Below are 14,966 nucleotides of genomic sequence, written 5' to 3' on the forward strand. Positions count from 1 at the left end.
TTTTTCTCTGTGCTGGCTTAAAGATATAAACATGCATCATGAAGAAGTAAACCTTTTTTACAAAAATTTTCACATTTACTTGAATATAAATTTCACTGTTTTTTTATTGAGGTATAGTTGACATGCAACATTATATTAGTTTTAGTTATACAATATAATGGATCACAGCTTTGAGGTTGACATACAATAGCCATGTAATCAGGCCTTGCTTACAAATGATACCCCTTAGAAGGAGTGGAGAAAAAGGTAAATACTTGTATTTTTATCATTGTGATTTCTGCCACGTTCTTATAGTACTTACCATACTTTATAATTGTTCTTATTGTGACTGTGAAATATTCAACATCAAATTAAGCCTTTCCCTTTTTAGCTTAACCTCCAGCACAGCACCCACCTCAGTTAGAGCACAGTTTGTTGAATGAATGATCTCTTGAAAGATTAGATCTGTTTTCATAAAACTGTTTCTCATCTTCCCAGTTCTCTTGCTTTTCTTCTAAAAGTGTGAGTGTTGACCTGGAATAGATTAGTTGTATATTTTATGTTTTGTCAGAAATCTTAAAATAGGGTAATATTTTCTTTCATAAAATCACACAGAGATCAGCTTCCTACCGTTTCCTTTATTTGTATGTAAACATATTTTTTCCTCTTTACAAATTTAAGAAACTCTAGTAAACTCTTGGGATTAAAAGGAGGTTCTCAGTTCTCTTGTGAGAATTTGACTTAGACTAAAATGGCGGTTAACTTGTAAGTTAAGAGGAAGAAAGAAAGTAAGCTTACACAGCTGAAAATAGACATTCAGTGCGGTTTCTTTTTTTTTTTTAATTAATTAATTAATTTATTTTACTTTACAATTCTGTATTGGTTTTGCCATACATTGACATGAATCATGAAAGCCACTTTAACTCAGAGTTTAATTCTGAAATCAGCAGAGCCACATGTGAATACGTACAAATCAAAATGGTAACTGTGCCAGTCTTAGAAGTAAACAACATTATTATTGCAAAATTATATTATACCAATTCAAATTATAAACTTGTTTGTAAACTAACCAAATAACAACAAAAGGCTTTCTGGAAAATTCCTTGTAAGCGGTAAAATTTTATGTTATAATTCTATGTTATAATTCATGTAATATGTACTTACTATCTACTATGTGTTTGGCACTAACTTAAATAATTCAATCATTCTTAGTGAGGACAGAAAAACAATTCTTAGTGATAATAGCTTTTGACTACTGTTTTAAAATTTTTTTCATGGCTAGAGATCAGATATTCTTTTATGACCATTTCAGGGCATAAAATCAAAATATATAGACCTTAGATTTCAATAATAACTTGGTTCTTAGAAGTATGGAATTATCAATGAATCTTGTTTTATAGAATATTTCATTTGAAATAATTTCAAATGAATCATAAATGAACATCACAAGCACCAAACAATAGTAAATTATTGATAAAAACTTTCCAGTCAAGCTACTTTCTGTAATTACATTCTTTTTACTCTATTTGCTGCAGTTGTTTTTTTTCTGAATCTGTTTATCTTTTTTCTAAATTTCAGAGCTGTAACTTTTAAATACACATTTTTTAATCATTTTAATTCCTGATTTTTATCCCAATGTTTGAAATTTTAAATGTTTTCTTCTCTTGCACATGGGATTAATTTGGCTTATGTTGTAAATTGTAGCTCTAAAGCAAATTTTTGTCTTCAAATTCCTAACATTTTATCTCAGTGTTACTGATTAAGCTGTTTTTTCATTATTTTCAGATGCTTCTTTTGTAAATATTAAATCTTTATGTACAATTTTTCTATTTCCTTCTGGAAGGTTTTTTTTTTTTTTTTTGTACCAGCAACATACTGTTTTAATTATTATAGATCCAAAAAAGTTGATTATCTGGTAAGAAATTTCTTCCTTGCTGAATATATTCTCGCATGTTTTTACCCATTCTTCCTTACTTGATTTAGATATTATTCTTTTTTTTTTTTTTTACTTCTGCAGCAGTGTGTATCACCTGCTTATATAGTTCCATAAATAAACAAATAAATAAACTAGGAAAAAATTGCACGTTATAATATCTTTCCATCCTTTCAACTTTTATATTATCTTTCTGGAAAGTTTACCATTTCTTCATTCGGTCAAATAATTTCTCATTAAAATTATTGTTAATTATTTTACATATTGGGGGCAGGAGGAGAAAGGGACGACAGAGGATGAGATGGCTGGATGGCATCACTGACTCGATGGACGTGAGTCTGAGTGAACTCTGGGAGTTGGTGATGGATAGGGAGGCCTGGCGTGCTGCGATTCATGGGGTCACAAAGACTCACACATGACTGAGCGACTGAACTGAACTGAACTGATTGTCAATTATATCTCCTGGTACATTTCTCAAATGCCTCTGGTATATAACAAAATGATATATTTTAAAAATTATTGGCTTATTCATTTAATTTATTTATTAATTAAAATTTTTATTTGGTAGTTTTGGCTTTGCTAATCACAATATTATATAACTTCCTCATTGTTTCTTTCTTTGATAACTTTTATATCTGTTTTCACATTTTTTCCCAGTTTTATTGAAATATAACTGACATAAAGCACTGTATAAGTTTAACATGTATAGCTTGACATACTAATATCATGAAATGATTATCACAGTAAGTTTAGTGCATATCTATTATCTCATATAGATACAAAGTTAAAGAAATAAAAAAAATTTTTTTCATATAGTGAGAACTTGTTGGATTTACCATCTGTTTTAATACCCTTCTGGAGAAGTAAATGGCAACCCACTCCAGTATTCTTTCCTGGAGAATCTCATGGACAGAGGAGCCTTGCGGGCTACTACAGTCCATGGGGTTGGAAAGAGTCAGACATGACTGAGCAGCCAACACTTAACAGCCTTCATATATCACATATAGCAGTTTTAATAATATTTATCATATTGTGTATTACATCCCTGGTACTTACTTATCATATAACTGAAAGTTTGTGCCTTTTGGCTTCCCTCATCTGATTCCCCCTCATCACCCCCACTGGCCCTGGAACCACAACTCTGACCGACCTCTTTTTCTGTGAGTTTGATTTTGAAATATAATTGACCTACAACACTATATCAATTCCTATTACAAAACACTGTAAATTTTTATTTCTATACATTTCAAAATGTTACTGTATGTCACCACACAAAGATATAATTACTGACTGTATTCTCCACACTGTACATTTCATAGACATGAGTCATTTATTTTGCAACTTGAAAGTTTGTACCTCTTAATTTCCTACACCTTTTTTTCCCCTCCCTCTATTCCCTTCCCCTCTGGCAATCACCTATTTGATCTCTGTATCTAGAACGCTGTTCCTGTTTTATGTTTGTTCATTTTTTTTTTTTTTTTAAGATTCAATGTATAAGTAAAATCACACAGTATTTGTCTTTTTCTCACTTATCTCACTTATTTCATAATGCCCTCTAGGTCTGTCCATGTTGTCACAAATGGTAAGATTTCATTTACTTAATGGCTAATTTTCCATGGTATAAATATGTGACATCTTCTTTATCCATTCATTTATTGATTGATGAATAGCACTTGGGTTGCTTCCTTATTTTGGCTATCGTAAACAATGCTGCAATGAACATAGGATGCATATATCTTTTCTAATTAATTTTTTGTTTTCTTTGATTAAACACCCAGGATTTAGAATTGCTCACCATATGATAGTTCTGTTTTTATTTGAGGAAATTCCACATTATTTTCTGTAGTGACTGCACAAATTTACCTTTCCAAAAGTAGTGCAGGAGGGTGCCTTTTTCTCCACATCCTTGTCAACAATTGTAATTTGTCATCTTTTTATACCAGTCATTCTGAAAAATATGACATGATATCTCATTGCAGTTTTAATTTGCATTTCCCTGATGCTTAGTAATGTTGAGTGGTTTTTTTTTTTTGTATGCCTACTGGCCATCTGCATGTCTTCTTTGGGAAAATTTCTCTTTGGCTCCTCTTCCATTTTTAAATAGTGTTATTTTTTTGATGTTGAGTTGTATGCATTTTTTGTGTATTTTGGATATTAACCCTTTATCAGATATATAGTTTGCAAATACCTTATCTCATCAAGTGGTGACCGCTTGATTTTGCTAATAGTTTTCTTTGCTGTGTAAAAGCTTTTTAGTTTTATATAGTCCTATTTGTTTATTTTTGCTTTTGTTTCCCTTGCCTGGTGAAATATAGCCAAAATTTTTTACCAAGACAGATGTTGAAGAACTTACTTCCTATGTTTTTTTTCAAGAAGTTTTATGGTTTCAGGTCTTAAATTTAAGCCTTTAATCCATTTTAAAATTTGAATGTATTTTAAATTTAAATTTAATATTTATAAAATATCCCATTGTTTCTTTCTTTGATGTCTTTTCTTTCTCTTCTCATATTTTTTAGCCATTTGTTAAAGACAATGCCATCCATTAAAGACATTCAGAAAACTAAGATCATGGCATCTGGTCACATCACTTCATGGCAGATAGGTGGGAAAACAGAGGAAATGGTGACAGACTTTATTTTTTGGGGCTCCCAAATCACTGCAGATGGTGACTGTAGCCATGAAATTATAAGACGCTTACTCCTTGGAAGAAAAGTCATGACCAACCTAAACAGCATATTAAAAAGCAGAGACATTGCTTTGCCAATAAAGTCCATCTAGTCAAAGCTATGGTTTTTCCAGTAGTTATGTATCGATGTGCTGCTGCTGCTGCTAAGTCACTTCTGTTGTGTCCAATTCTGTGCAACCCCATAGACGGCAGCCCACCAGGCTCCCCCGTCCCTGGGTGTGGGAGTAGGACTATAAAGAAAGCTGAGTGCCAAAGAATTCAGGCTTTTGCACTGTGGTGTTGGAGAAGACTCTTGAGAATCCTTTGGATGTCAAGGAGATCCAACCAGTCCATCTTAAAGGAAGCAGTCCTGAATATTCATTGGAAGGATTGATGTTGAAGCTGAAACTCCAATACTTTGGCCACCTGATGCAAAGAACTGACTCACTGGAAAAAACCCTCATGCTGGAAAAGATTGAAGGCAGGAGGAGAAAGGGATGACAGAGGATGAGATGGTTGGATGGCATCACTGACTCAATGAACATGAATTTGAATAAACTCCAGGAGTTGGTGATGGAGAGGGAGGCCTGCCATGCTGCAGTCCATTGGGTCGCAAAGAGTGGGACATGACTGAGTGACTGAACTGAAAGACAATTTAAATAATGGTAATATGTTGATGGTATGAATAATTTTTCTGCTGATTTTAATGACTGTGAAATTTTATTTGATAGTGCTTACAAATAAATTCAAGTAAGTTTCTTCTAGAATATCTGTTGAACATATACTAGGAATGAATATTATGAAATATGTAACATTAAGGCAGTAAGCGGCTAAAGTTTAAGAGTCTACCATCAAATTACTTACACATATATATATTCACATACACATATACTTACATCATATTATAGAAAATTCTTAAGTTACAAAGCTCACAGTACAGTCAGCAAATACTACAGGTTTGCAGTGAAGTTGACTGCACCTCAAGAAGATATTCAAAGATAAATGGATTTGGATAGATAGAGGACAGGCAGAAGGGAATTCTTGAGCATGGGGAAGGAAGAGCAAAGACATGGATACAGTATTCTCAAGGTATACTCATAGAATAGTCAGACCTGTTCAAGGTGAGAATAGTGGGCATGGCATATCCATGGTTCATTTATCTAGCTTGTCTCACTCATGAGCCACACTTTTGCTCTTCTCTAGAACTGCCCAGTGTTTTAGATAGTGGGCGAGAGTTTACTCCTTTTCCTTGTTTGAACCCTGACCTCTTTCCCTGGTGTCCTTTGGCAAAATTAAACACTTTTAGCTTTGTATCCGGATTTACTCTCTAATGTGGTCTTTTTTGTGATTATCTCCCTGGTCCTTTGACTTTGGTTGTTGAGCATGATTTGTGGCTTTGCAACTGTGTACTATTGGCTTCAATACTGACTTGATGATGAAGAAAATCATTATTTGGTTTTTTCCCTTAGATCTTTATGACAATTCTAGTCATTTTACTCCTCCCATTGGGAAGGAAGAGTACTCTTATTTTGCAGAGCTAACATGGGCAGATAAAATTGCAGGTGTGAATACTAAGGTAAGGGAATTATTTTGCAATAGAAAGCTCTCAAAGGGAATATGTTACAATATATAACTATAGAATAACTATGACTAAAGGGAAGTTATACATAAAAATGTTTTATAGTTACTTCTTCAAAAAGAATTTAAGTATAATGTGACATACCATAGACTTTCATTCTTAGGAACACAAGCCTCTGAGAAAATATGGAAGTTATTTGCATTACTAAAAGAAAGAATGTATCACAGTATTTATTTTAAAGTGAATTGTTTAACTTAAAATTAAATAGTTCCCCATTACCAAATAACAGTGATCCCAGTAACTAGTAATTCAGATTTCCCTGAAGAACTCTTAAGATACAACCTTGTGGTGAAAACTATATATTGTTTATTTTCTATTCTTCATTCCTGAGCAAAATTTTGACATTGATATTTGAAGGCCTTCAAAGTCTGTGAGTTCATACGTATTTCTCATCAAATGTAAGGATCTCAAATAAAAAAAAAAACAACACATTTTCTGGTGATATTTTCATTTTTCTAAAAAGCATTAAAAAAAACTCAATTTGTCTAATTTTGCAAATTCATCAAGAGTCTCAGAGTTTTAACATTTCCTAGTTAGTCATCATAGAACACACTGCATGAAATTTTAACCATTTTCATAGATCTGCCCATCTTTTAGAATTCGAGCATACTTGCATTGTGCCTCTTATTAATTCAAGAGCAAGCCTCTAATAGTCAGGCTTGCTCTTTGATAACTTTTCATCCTAACTACTGGCAGATATTTAAGCCTAGATCCATATTAAAGATCCAGATATTTAAGCTAGTGAAAATCCACTAGAATTTTAATGTTCCAAAGTTCTATAGGTAGTAAACATTTGGAAGAAGATACAGTAATGATAGAGTTTCAAAAAATAAATCACTGAACTCCTACTGAATTAAATGTACTCTATGATAAGTGGTACTTGTGACTATAAATGATATCACTGGCTATCATTATCTCACCTATTGTTTTCCCACTGATTGATAGGATGAACCTAGTAGGTAAAGTGGGTCTGATACAGTTATATGTTAAATTTGTTCGTATTTATATTGGCTTTGTTTTTCATTCTATAATAAATCTACTAAAATAATAATGAGTTTTCTATTACTGTATGTGTATGGGAGCTAAAACAAAAAAGTTAAATATAGATATTCCTTTTCCTTTTTTAAAAAACATAGCTCCACATGAAATTTGAGACAGCAAATTAACAGTGTTTCAGAAAATATTAATGTCTAAAGAATTCTCTATGTAGGTGACTGGTTTCCAAAAGCTAAATTTGAAAAAAACTAGAATCTCAGTTCAGCATTTTCTCGTCATTCTGAAGACTTGACTATTGCTCTAAAGCATGTACTGTAAAAACAAAAGCTTGTTTGGCTTAAAAAAAAGACTTATTAGCAATATTATCGTGACCCTGAGGGCAAAAGAAAAACAACTGTGTTCAGTTTATCTAATTCAGTGCTGGCATTGAGTGTTAACAGTCCTAAAAATGCAAGTGTACTTTTAATGCCTTTACTTGCAAGAGTTTTACAACTGCCATAGGAAATAAGAATGTGAGAAGCTCAAAATATTCTGAGTTCAGGAATGGTTTATATAAACAGCTCAAAGTCAGCAAAAGGGTTTCCAGAAACTCTTGTCAGATTTCTGCTTACAACTTATTGGACAAAGTTTTGTCCCATGACCAGGCTAGCTCCAGGACAGCTATTTAACTTCTGTTGGGAAGAGGGAGTTTATCAACATAGAATTTAGTTGCAAATAATATTGGATCATACAGCAGTATATGTACCTATACTATATGCCCCACAATAGGTCATCCTTAATTTCTTCCTTCTTCAATTTAAACAGATTCCTTTACTTAACTAGTTGTTATAATAGTAGTAACATAATTTATCAAGCATTTCTGGGTGCTTAGTCATATTTCAAGCACTTTCCAAACAATTCTGGGGCAGGCTGTATTAAGCCCATTTTACAGATGAGAAAACTGAGGCACAAAGAAATAAGTTAGTTATTTCAAAGTTAATATATGTAGTAATTGGCAGAAGGAAATACTCGGAAACCAGTGTCTTTATACTTTTGTCCCACCCCTTAATTGTAGGTTAATGACTATGCCATTTCATTTCTTCAATGTCTTTCTTTTCCCTTTTTGTATTATGTTATTAATATTTTAAGTAGAATTCATTACTTTTGTTTGTTTTACTTAAAAAAAAAACTTAAGCCATTTATTCTTTGCAGCAAGAACATTTTCTAAAGATCAGATCTAAGATCAGATCATTTTCTAAATCATAATTCAGAAAGGCTTGTCCACATTGTCTATCATATGTTACAAGCTGCCCAAGAATGCTTCATTTAGCATATTTGCAAAATGATAGATTATTCTCCATGCCCTCTAACAGCCCTTCAAGATCCATCATCATATAATCTGTGTTTAAAAAAAAAAAATCAGATCTTTGAGGGTCCAGCAGAATAAGTGACCTCAGTTCATTTTTTATGATGGACAAAATTGTCAGATGGTTTGAGAGATTCATCCCTAGTAAGTTTGCAAAGAATCATCAATAAAAAAAGACAAAAATAATGCTTTGAGGTGAGGGCCAAGTGACAAGGAACTGGAATGCATCAGTTATAAAGGAGTAGGAGGTCTTCTGACTTCTCACATATATCCCTTTCCATAGGAGGAAAAAAACGCAGAGTTAATAGCTAAAATGGTATTTGATTTATAGGTGGATTTGGCTGATGTAAAAATAATTATAAATCACTCTGAGAATAATCTAAAAACATCAAGAATGCAACATATCCCTATTGGTACATGATCCCTTATTAGTAAAGAATGAAATAATGCAGGCTCTGATAATTCTTTCTCCCACGTTGGACAAACAGGCAGGATATTAATGACTTGAAAGAATGCCAATGTGAGGCAATGTTTGGAATTTAACTAGCGCTCATAAATACAGGTAGATGTCATATGATCCTAGCACTGGGTCTGGTTTGGTTTGACCAGGCCTTCGATGAAGCATGCTATACAATAATCCAGAGTAATAGGTGAGAAGCTTTGAAAGAGTGTTGTTTAACATTTATGGGCATGCTCTACCAAACATTTAAACAATGGTAACTGTGGTTACGTAGAAACAGTGTGAGATGTACCAGTCAACAAAATCCAAGCAGAAGCTGTATCCTGTGCAAGGAATTAAAACTCTGTGCAAATCAATTGTAACTCCTTCTCTCTTCTTCCTTCATACCACTATTATATTTCCATACTTACTCTGATAAATCCTTCTTCTTTGCAAAACTGGATTTAAGTCTTCCAGACTTAAACAGATAGCATGATAATGGACTGTAATAAAAATGTTAGCTATAAATATAACTGTACACAGACAAGTCTTATTTTGGTACATCTCAGGCCAAAAGATATTTTGAGTTAAGCATAACATTTTTTTTTTTTTTGCTATACTCTGCATGCTGTAAGTTTTGGAGTCTGTAATGTTTAAATTAGAATCTTCGATCTGACCATTATTATTTGAATGAACTTGAGTAATTTATTTAAAGATTTATTTGGGTTGAAAATAACATGGGTTTGCTATTGTATCCATGGTCATTAGACAACTCCCAGCAGAAAAACATTCTTGATTCCATGAGATGCAGTTTCTGGTAGTTAGTATCTGGTAGTAATCATGGAAATAGGTATTCTCATTCTCTTTTATTTTTATTCTGATTCTGTTCAATAAATCCATGCCCTTGGAACAGTAACAAATGTAAGCTATATTAGCAAGAAATCTATTGACAAACTCTAAGCCATCTATTTATTAGCATTATCTTAAGTTTTATTGAATTAAATACAATTTAAAGGTGGAAAGATTTTTGCAGAAATAGTTGAATTATACTATGTCTCTCTCAGTAATGAGAAAACAAATAATAAATCAGCATCCCTAAGATATGCTTTTGATATTTGCCAAGGACATATTTTACAGATTTTGCATTAAATCAGCAATACCACTTTCCATGTTAGACCATACTTCTTACTCAGCAACTATCATACTGTATTGTAATTGTCTTCATTCCTCCTGAGATTATAAGCTCTTATATAAGCAAGACAAATAGCTAAAATATTTTAGAAGATTTTAAAATTTGGGGGCTGTGGTTCAGGTGAAATGGAAGCAATCTATTGGCTACAAATGCATTTTACTGAAATAATGGTACTGTCTTAATATCCATTTTGACAGTATAGAAAATGTGTTTGAAGCTCAACAGCTCTTCAAACAAATGGCCATCAAATGGTAAACACAAGATGAAGGGTAACTCTGAATGTGTCATAAGGACCACTGAGGAAATAAGAAAATGAAAATTGTATTGTTGAAATTAGAAACCTGGTTTTAAAAGGTGGCTTGTCTCTTGATTAACCAGTGTGCCAGGGAGGAGACCATGGAGTACACAGCTCACTGGCTCATGTAATATGGTTCAAGTCGCCCTCCTACGTGTCCTAAGTGCTTCTTAGAAAGATATGATTTTCAGAACATTTTCCCAGAATGGAGGTTACTACTGGCATCACTTCACCTGTTAGGAGCCCAGGCGTGTTTATATTTGTCATGTTTATTCATGAAATTAAAAGGAATAGGAATTTGGTCCTACATGAATTATCTTAAAACATGATTTGTGAAAATTGTGGGTACCTAGCTGCATCCTATTGTATCCTCTATTATAATACAGCCCAGAACTCTTTCTTGTTGAGTATCTACCATCTTCTTTGGTAGTAATAATAATGAAAAAAAAAAAAAAGCACAGAACTACAACAGAGAAAGACACTTGGGTAGAGGCGTTATGTTAGTAAGGTAATATTAGGTAACATAATCACAGGTTTTAAAAATTGGGAGGTAGATATCTTTGGGGGTTCATTACACTTCATAACAAGGTCTGCTCTCTGGACCTCACAGTGTATAACCATCTCACATGTAAGATTCATTCACTCCATCTAAACATTACCAAATGTCTCAATTCAACACAGCATCTCATCATCTCAGAAGTCCTGCATTTATTCAGCTAAATCATCTAAATCAGGCATGCGTGTGGCTTGGGTATAATCCATCCCCAAAACACAATTCCTCTCTATGTTCAAACCTGTGAAACTCAAGAAATAAATTATATGCTCCCAAAATACAGTGGTGGGGCATTTATAGGATAGCAGTAATTTTGATATCTCTATTCCTTTCAGTCCAAGCTAACAAAGGATTTGCTGGTATAAGGTTATCAAGAACGTTATGAGTCTCCTGTGTACGTCACAGAAATTCATTCCATTAGATAAGAAGCCCTTCCACAGGCCTTTCTTAGAAAATTCCATCTCTGTTTTTGGCTTTCGCTCACATAGTTGAGGGAATCTACTAGTCAGTCACATGTCTGATCTCTTCAAAGAGACATCACTGTGCTTGAACACTCAGAACTTTGGATTTTTCTAAAGCATTAGAAAAAGCTTGTCCAGACACAATCTTGGTTTTCCCTCCAGAACATTCTTTCTCAACGGCGACTCTCCTAACAGTAGTGTCTTTTGCAATCTAGACAGCTAAGAACTCTCTATTTCATCAAGTCCTGACTTCCTTTTGACTAAACTCTTTCCTCTTCCTTATCTTTTTCCTCTTGCATTTTACTATAAGAAGCAGTAAGAAACCAAGCCATATGTTCAATATCTTCGACACTTTCCTGGGTTCAGAAAAAAATATCCAAGTTCATCAGTTAAAAGTTCTGCTTTCCAAAAAAAAAAAAAAAAAAAAGTTCTGCTTTCCATGTAACTGTAGGACACAGTTCTGCTAAACTTTCCACCTCCATATAACCAGAATTTTTTCTTTCTGCCAGTTTCTGGTAATGTTTCTCATTTCCTTTGGGCCTTCACCGACAATGCTTTTACATTCCTTTCAAGAGCCAGCTTATGATAACTAAGTCTTCTCTAAGAAAATACGGCTTTTCTCCACTTTTCTTCTCACTTCCAAGTCTTTACTAGCAGTCATTAAAGTTCATATTTTCACCAACAGTCTTTTCAGAGCAATCTGGGCTTTTTCTATCATGCTCCTCAAAATTCATCCAGTAACTATTCAAAGCCACGTCCACATTTTTAGATACTTCTTTCAGCAGCATCTCACTTTTTGTTACAAAAATCTTAATAGTTTCCTATTGCTACTTAACCAAATTACTACAAACTTCATGACTTTAGTGACTTAAAACAACACTAATTCATTGTTTTATAATTATGGAGGTCAGGAGACCAAACTACATCTTACTTAGCTAAGATAAAGATGTCAGTAGAGTTCTAGGTGATATTTATTCCTTTGTCTTTTGAAGCTTCTAGAAGCTTTGCCTATGTGGATAATCCAGGGACACCTTCCCATCTCAAGATTCTTACCTTAGTCACATTTGTGAAGTTTCTTTTTCTCCATTTAAGGCATTCACAGGTTCCAGGGATTAGGACATGACATCTTTGGGTGATGGGAGTGAGTATTATTATTTCCTACCATGAAAACATACTACACAAAAGAGTTTCTTGAGATCAGGGTTTGTACATTCCTTTTTGCATCACAAATCCCTAGAACAGTCATTGCCTGTTACCTAGAAGGCACTCAGCAAATTAATAATTGTTTCAGTAAAAATAAGAATGTATTTGGTATCTATTGTAAGACACAGATTTTCTAGCTGATGGGAGATACAGCGGTAGATGAAACATAGTTCTTGTTTTCCTAGAACTTATATTTTAGTGTGAGAAAGCACAAAATATACACACAAAATAGGTATCAGATGATAATATGAAGAAAAATAAACCAGGGTAAGAACAAAATGTTCTAGGTGTGCTTTGTAAGAAATCCCTTGCCATTTGTTTGGAGATTGGAAAGAACTGGGTAATCAAGACTTATGAATATTCGGCAGAAGAACATTTCAGAAAGAGGATATAAGAAGTGCAAAGATTCTAATGTAGGAACTTGTGTAGATTTTGAAATTTTTAAAGAATTGTAAGGATGTAAATAAGGCTTACAATGAGAGAGGGTGGAGAATGGTATAAGGTGAGTTCAGACACTAGAAAGGTGAAAGACTGCATAGGATTTTGTAGTCTATGGTAAAGAGTTGACTTATACACAGATATGAAGTATAAAAACGTTACAGCATTGGAATTCAATTCAGTCTCTCAGTCATGTCCAACTCCTTGTGACCCCATGAACTGCAGCATGCCAGGCCTCCCTGTCCATCACCAACTCCTGGAGTTTTCTCAAACTTATGTCCATTGAGTCAGTAATGCCATCCAACCATCTCATCCTCTGTCGTCCCCTTCTCCTTCCACCTTTAATCTTTCCCAGCATCAGGGTCTTTTCCAAAGAGTCAGTTCTTCACATCAGGTGGCCAAAGTATTGGAGTTTCAGCTTCAGCATCAGTCCTTCCAATAAATATTCAGGACTGATTTCCTTTAGGATGGACTGGTTGGATCTCCATGCTACCCAAGGGACTCTCAAGGGTCTTCTCCAACACTACAGTTCAAAAAGAATCAGTTCAGTACAGTTCAGTCACTCAGTTGTGTCTGATCTTTGTGACCCCATGAATTGCAGGTTGCCAGGCCTCCCGGTCCATCACTAACTCCTGGAGCCCACCCAAACCCATGTTAATCGAGTCAGTGATGCAATCCAGCCATCTCATCCTCTGTCGTGCCCTTCTCGTCCTTCCCCCAATCCCTCCCAGCATCAGGGTCTTTTCCAATGAGTCAACTCTTCACATGAGGTGGCCAAAGTATTGGAGTTTCAGCTTTAGCATCAGTTCCAAAGAACACCCAGGACTGATCTCCTTTAGAATGGACTGGTTGGATCTCCTTGCAGTCCAAGGGACTTTCAAGTCTTCTGCAACACCACAGTTCAAAAGCATCAATTCTTCGGCGCTCAGCTTTTGTAGTCCAACTCTCACATCCATACATGACCACTGGAAAAACTATAGCCTGACTAGATGGACATTTGTTGGCAAAGTAATGTCTCTGCTTTTGAATATGCTATCTAAGTTGGTCATAACTTTCCTTCCAAGGAGTAAGCGTCTTTTAATTTCATGGCTGCAGTCACCATCTGCGGTGATTCTGGAGCCCCCCAAAATAAAGTCTGACACTGTTTCCAATGTTTCTCCATCTATTTCCCATGAAGTGATGGGACCAGATGCCATGATCTTAGTTTTCTGAATGTTGAGATTTAAGCCAACTTTTTCACTCTCCTCTTTCACTTTCATCAAGAGGCTTTTTAGTTCCTTTTCACTTTCTGCCATAAGGGTGATGTTATCTGCATATCTGAGGTTATTGATATTTCTCCTGGCAATCTTGATTCCAGCTTGTGCTTCTTCCAGCCCAGTGTTTCTCATGATGTACTCTGCATATAAGTTAAATAAGCAGGGTGACAATATACAACCTTGATGTACTCCTTTTCCTATTTGGAACCGGTCTTTTGTTCCATGTCCAGTTCTAACTGTTGCTTGCTGACCTACATATAGGTTTATCAAGAGGCAAGTCAGGTGGTCTGGGATTCCCATCTCTTTCAGAATTTTCCACAGTTTGCTGTGATCCATACAGTCAAAGGCTTTGACATAGTCAATAAAGCAGAAATAGATGTTTTTCTGGAACTCTCTTGCTTTTACCATGATCCAGCAGATGTTGGCAATTTGATGTCTGGTTCCTCTGCCTTTTGTAAAACCAGCTGGAACATCAGGGAGTTCATGGTTCATGAATTGCTGAAGCCTGGCTTGGAGAATTTTGAGCATTCCTAGCATGTGAGATGAGTGCAATTGTGTAGTAGCTTGAGCAT

The sequence above is a fragment of the Oryx dammah genome, unplaced genomic scaffold, assembly GCF_014754425.2.
Source record: "Oryx dammah isolate SB20612 unplaced genomic scaffold, SCBI_Odam_1.1 HiC_scaffold_11050, whole genome shotgun sequence".
NCBI lineage: Eukaryota > Metazoa > Chordata > Mammalia > Artiodactyla > Bovidae > Oryx > Oryx dammah.